The sequence below is a fragment of the Miscanthus floridulus genome, chromosome 11 (assembly GCF_019320115.1).
Source record: "Miscanthus floridulus cultivar M001 chromosome 11, ASM1932011v1, whole genome shotgun sequence".
NCBI classification, from domain to species: Eukaryota; Viridiplantae; Streptophyta; class Magnoliopsida; order Poales; family Poaceae; genus Miscanthus; species Miscanthus floridulus.
The window spans coordinates 71,353,502-71,359,066 of record NC_089590.1 but is presented as its reverse complement, the minus strand read 5'-3'; the positions used below and the strand labels follow the sequence as shown (position 1 = coordinate 71,359,066).

The window sequence follows — 5,565 nt, the reverse complement described above, 5'->3', positions numbered from 1 at the left end:
TCATCTTACTTTGCAGAAGTATTGTAGGCTTCGTAGCTATTATGCAATCCGTGTCTCCAACAGAGTGAAAATTTGTTATTTAGCTGCAAATTACATTTAACTTTTCCTTCTCCAAGACAATGCTAACACAAACATTTTGGCAGCAAAATTGAACCATATAAGTGAACTCAAAAGAGATGACCCCACGATCGACGACGAAATGCAACTGTTAATGTTCGTTGAAGAGGATGTATGAACAGTTTTTTTTTTCCTAGGGAGCATTTTTCACGGGACCTTCGGTGGCAATGGGCCAAACGCAAAAGTTGTCATGCCATTTCGTGGGCCGTGGCCTAAGGCCGTGTTTGTTCCTCGGAAAAAGTCCATCTGACTTCCGTTTGAGTCTGATTTACCTCTTGGGACTCCGGCTTTGATTTCTTGTTGCTCCTTGCAATGAAGCCTGCCAAACCTCCATGGCTCCATGGAAAAAATGGTTCATCGCAAGAAGCTATAGTCGTTTTTTATAGAGCCGGAGCTACAAAAATGTCTTCTGGCTCTTTCTGACGAACATAATATAAGTTATTATGAAACTGTCTCTGGAGCTGTTTATGCCAAATGCTTTTCATGGCTTCAACTCCACCAAAAGAAGCTGCTCGACATGAGGAATCATCGCCCTTTTAGGAGAAGCCGGAGCCTTACCAAACGGGTATGGCTGTGTCAGGGTAATCCGACTTAACTCCCTGAGTGGTTTTAACTTTTCAAAGTGGTTATGGCTGACGTGGCACTATGTCAGGTAATCAGACTTTCATGATAGTTTAGGGAGGTTAACTAGATTTTATAAAAAAAATTATAGAAATATTTTTCAGAAAATTATTCAAAAAATTTTCTAAAATAAATATGCATTTGAAAAATACTAAAATCAGATTTAATATTAGAAAAATTATAGAAAATTTGTTTTAACTTCGAAAAATATGAAATCCTACCAAATTTCTAATCTCTTGTCTTCGTTGCTTCAACATCGTGATCTATGATTTTCTAAGACATTATTCTACGTTGTTCTTGATACAGTGCAAATTTATATCATACTCGTAATATCCTTTCAAATATTTTTTTTGAAGGAATACTCCTTTCAAAGATTCAAGAACTGTTGCGAATAATTTGGGATATCAGATTCCAACAATGCAATGTGAGATTTTTTAACCAAGTTTTTATTAGAATCGAGTCAATTCTATTCTTCGGCCCCGTTCGCTTCGCTGAAAAAATAAGCCGAAACATTGTTCCGGCTGATTTGTTGTGAGAAAAAAATACTGTTTCGGCCGAAAAAACAAGCTGAAAAGTACGAATTATAAGAGAAGCGAACAAAGCCTTCTGAGTGAATAGAAGAAACTCTCTACCCTCTTGGAAGATGTTTCTTCCAGGGAAAAAATAGCAGCAGCTCCATATGACGACAGTGTACTGCAACCTTCCCTGTCTACTCGAGAGATTACAGATCCTATTTCAATGGCATGGTATCTCCGGGTATACTTGTCCGGAGATGGACACTTGTGCGTTCCGGCAGCGGGCGAATGTTTGCTGGCCACCGGATCTCGTGATCATGACGGAGTTGACATGGATGTCTGTGCAGCTGCCGCCGCCGCTACAGTCAAACGCCACGGCGGTTGGTAGGCTTGACGTCCCCTTTAGGTTGGTGTACGTTACGTTGCTGATCGCCACGGCCAGCTGCAAACCCAGAGATACATAAGCGTTGGTTGCATTGCTCGCAGTGCTTCTCATATAAACTGCCTGTGAATTGTGATAGCTCTGAAGGGTGAGCAGTGTGTGCGACTTCAATGCACTACTTTGTCAGTAAATGGAATCCAGCTGATAACAAAGATGAAATACACGGTACGTACCTCGAGAGTGCGGTCTCGGTAGAATTGGTCGATGATTACGGGGTGGTCCACGTTGTCGAATTCTATGTCGGTGAATGAGATGGATCTTGCGTACCCTTGCGCACCCTATGGCAATTAGACAAGAAAAACACCAAATTAAACACAGCCTTGACATTTTACTCATAATAGTGGTAGGTTTTTTATCTGTCAATGTTCAGTAATCACAACTTTCACTTTACCTCCCACGTCTTGATCCTAGCTCCATTCGCTGTATTTGTAAAGTAAACGTTCTTCACGTCGATGTACTCCACGGCGGCGATTTCGCCATTCTTGCCGAGACTCCCAATGCTGGCCAACACGAAAACAATACATAGGTGCTGGGTTAGTACACATGCATCATCTTGTGCTAGACCGTCCACGCAGCACCGGAATGCCCTTTTCAGTCGCATCGATCGATGGGTTACCTTACTCCGTGGCCAGGCCCGCACTGGATGCCGTCGACGGTGACGAAGCGGCTGCCGGAGCTTATGGAGACGCAGTCGTCGCCCGTGCCGATGGTGGAATTGGTGATCCGCACGCCCTGGCTCCGCTCGACGTGGACGCCGTCCGTGTTGGGGCTGTTCCCCGGCGCGGCGACGTTGAGCCCCCACACGTTGACGCCGCTGCACTCGATGATGGCGATGTGCATCTGCGGGCTGTTGCGGCTACTGAACTGGCTCAGCTCCAGGTTGTTACAGCTCACCAGCTTCAGCGCCTGCCACAGAGACGAACAGATTCCTTGAATGCGAGCTTCATCGAGAGAGAAACGCATGAAAATAATCCGCGCGCACAATGTTGCGTACCGTCGGTGCAGATTCAACGCAAGCCTGCGGAAGTGACAAAAGATTAGGTGCTTGGAAACTGAAACAACATAGAAGAAGCATGTAACACGTAATGATACTCACGGCATGGGCATCGCTGTGGCATCTCCTGACCCACCAACTCTGACCACTGCCGTCGAGCACGCCGTTGCCGGTCACCCTCAGCCCGTCCACGCGATTGAACATCAGCCAGTAGAGGTTTGTCCCGCTGCTCCATGCGCTCGCTGCCGTCGACAGCGGCGCCATGATCGTGCCCTGGATCTGTGCAGGGTAAAACCGGCAAGTATTGGTGTTAGTCATAGTCATTACACGTGGTGACGGAGCTGGAAGATTTTGTTTTTATAGGAATCAAGGAGGGGCAAAGCGCTCTACATCTACTAGGTTTTCTCCTATGCCATTTTTTAAGTTTGACCATCCATATCTACAGTCTAGCTAGCAGTCCAACAGACGACGAAGAGCGTTTCGAAAACATTAAAAAAAAGAACAGAGAACACAATCTGTCTGTTTGTCACGGTGGAGCAGAAACGGACTGACAACTGACATGCACGACATGAGCACTGGACGGGCGCGTACCTGCACGGTGACTCTTCCGGAGGCGCAGGGGCCCCTGGAAGCTGACGGGGCCGACGAGGAACGACCTCTGCGCCGGCACGACCATCACCACGGACGGCCCCCTGGCGCCGCACGCCGCGTCCCACGCCGCCTCGAACGCCTTGATCGAGACTCGAGAGAAACCCACGAAAAACGTACGTGAGCACGATCGTCCTCTGCGGCATGCGCCGCCGGCCGCCGGACGGACCAAGAAGATGAATCGCACGCGCACGTACCTTGGTGTCGTCCGTGCTGCCGTCGCCTCTCGCGCCATGGGACACAACGTCAAACATGAGCTCCCCGCCAGCGTCGCCGGCCGCGCAGCAGCACGCCAGGGCGAGGCCGGCGACGGCGAGCAGGATGCACGAGCAGACTATGCCGGCGGCGCGCTGCAAGATTCATCAGCGTCTCCCGCATGAGCATATACGATATGGCATCGATCGTGCTATCTAGTTTCGCAGGCCTTACCATCGTGTACGTCGGTGTAGACTTGTAGGTGGATCGCGTATATTGCCAAGGGTTTAGGGGATGGAGTGGAGTATACAACTACTGAACTACTTCAGCTACGTTTAGGGGATTGCATAGAACGGGCCTTCAAGGAAGGATATATAGACCCGTCCTCGTGACCATGTGGGGAGATGAGAGGAGAAATACGTTGACCTAATAGCTAATGTGCATTCATGTGGTAAATGTAGAGAGATCCTTAAAGTTAATAGATGCGTTTACTTACTGATAGAATGATGCGCTTACTGATATATTTAGGTGGGACTGGAGATTTGAATAAAGCCTGCTGCGTCACTCTTTAATTTCAGTAGCGCATCTCTCATTCTCTCCAGCTCGTGCAACAACTCCAGCGGTTACCACTCACTGACAAATATTTTCGTGGGTTGAAATGGGAAAAAAAGAAAAAAATATTTTTTGAAAATCCATAATTATATAAATCACTTTAGCTAAAATATAATAATAAATTATTAAATTGCTTTTTAATATAAAATGGGCTATAGTTCCTTATCAAGATTCACCGTGGATCCATCACAAAAAAGTTTTATAGGCTAGAATCAACTTAAATCGAAGCATTATCACAGTATCATTATTTTTCACGAACGTGCATTGTAGCACGTATTTCATTAAGAGGAAAAAGAGAACATCCAAACAAACAACCCAACATAAAATAGAGCAGCAAACGAAAAACCAGAGGAAGCCGACAGCGACCACACAAGAGACTAATTACATGAATGAAATGAGCGACGACAGGGTCGAATACCCGGCCCGCAACCACAAGGCGGCCTCCTGTAGGATCTCCAAACACAGCTCGCGAGCGTCCTTGGCTTCATTCCTGAAAGTCCGTGCGTTACGTTCCTTCCAAAGCACCCAACAGATTAGCATGACCAGCGGATCAAAGCCCTTCCTGCTGCCTCGGGGCACCCTACGCCTAGCACAGGTCCACCAGAGGAAGGGGTCGACGTCACCGTGAGCGACCACGGTTGTGAGCCCAAGCTTGGACAGGAGCATGTCCCAAACCTGACGGCTGAGGACACAACCCAGCAGGATATGATCCAGAGTCTCGGAGGCTTGAAGACACATGATGCAAGTGTCATTGTCCTGCAGCCCATGTCGCATCCGCCGATTCGCAGTCCAGCAACGACGATGTAGAGCCAACCAGAAGAAGAACCTAACCTTGGGCGGTGCGCGCGTCTCCCAAATCAACTTAGCACCGAGTGGCGAGGTCAATCCGATGAACATCGCACCATACACCGACGCCACAGAGTACTTGTGGTCAGCGGACCAATGCCAGATGACGGAGTCCGGAACCCCCGGCATGAGCTGGACACTGCGAACCCGCTCCCAGAGGTCCAGGTATTGGAGGAAGACATGAACAGTTTGTGCCCCAGTTATGTTGGACACCCAGGCGTGATCAGCCAGACCCGACGCCACAGACCGTATCCTCGCCTTTTCCTGGGGGACTGAGGCGAACACCGTAGGCGCAATTTGGTCAACACAGCACCCATGAATCCAGGAGTCTTGCCAGAACAGCATTGAGCACCCATCTCCGACCACCGTCATGGTTGCTGCACGAAAGAGGGCACGCGTGGCCTTGTCTGACGACGACGGAAGGTCGATCCAAGTTCTGTTCGGGTCAACCTTCCGCACCCAATCCCAGGCTCCCAGCGCAGTCTGAGAGCTAGACCGAACCTTCGTAGGTTGATGATGCCGAGACCACCGAGCTCCTTGGGCCTACAAACCACCTCCCATGCCACGTGACACAT

The 5,565-nt window shown here is 48.6% G+C and overlaps 1 pseudogene; it reads right to left on the bottom strand.

Annotated features, from left to right (window-relative positions):
* Positions 1-1,473: 1,473 nt before the first annotated feature.
* On the bottom strand, positions 1,474-5,362 carry LOC136492172 (polygalacturonase-like; annotated as a pseudogene).
* Positions 5,363-5,565: the final 203 nt, after the last annotated feature.